Source organism: Penaeus monodon, chromosome 19 (genome assembly GCF_015228065.2).
Source record: "Penaeus monodon isolate SGIC_2016 chromosome 19, NSTDA_Pmon_1, whole genome shotgun sequence".
NCBI classification, from domain to species: domain Eukaryota; kingdom Metazoa; phylum Arthropoda; class Malacostraca; order Decapoda; family Penaeidae; genus Penaeus; species Penaeus monodon.
In genome coordinates this window covers 43,999,404-43,999,745 of record NC_051404.1, presented here as the reverse complement: position 1 = coordinate 43,999,745, position 342 = coordinate 43,999,404, and positions in this window count along the sequence as shown.

The following is a 342-nucleotide window of genomic DNA, read 5'->3' as shown; positions in this document are numbered from 1 at the left end:
GCACCATCTCCCGTAGACTTAAAGCTTGAATCATGCTGACATAGATTCTCAGATTGCTATATTATCATGAAAGACTAGCACATTGACTTTTTTTTTCTCTCCATTTCTTTCATGAGGGATGAACATTAGAAAATTCACAACTTAAAATAACTGACTTTATCAGTACTTTTCGTTCACAATAAAACAGTCTAATTGACTGACTCCCCTGAAACGCTAATTGCTGTAGTGATCAGCATTTTCGGATGTTTCTCCCGAGTCCCTCCCCGGTGACTCTACTGCATCAGCGCGAGGCGGACGTATCGGCATCTGGGAGGGAAACAGGCCGCCGGATAGATGCGTCAT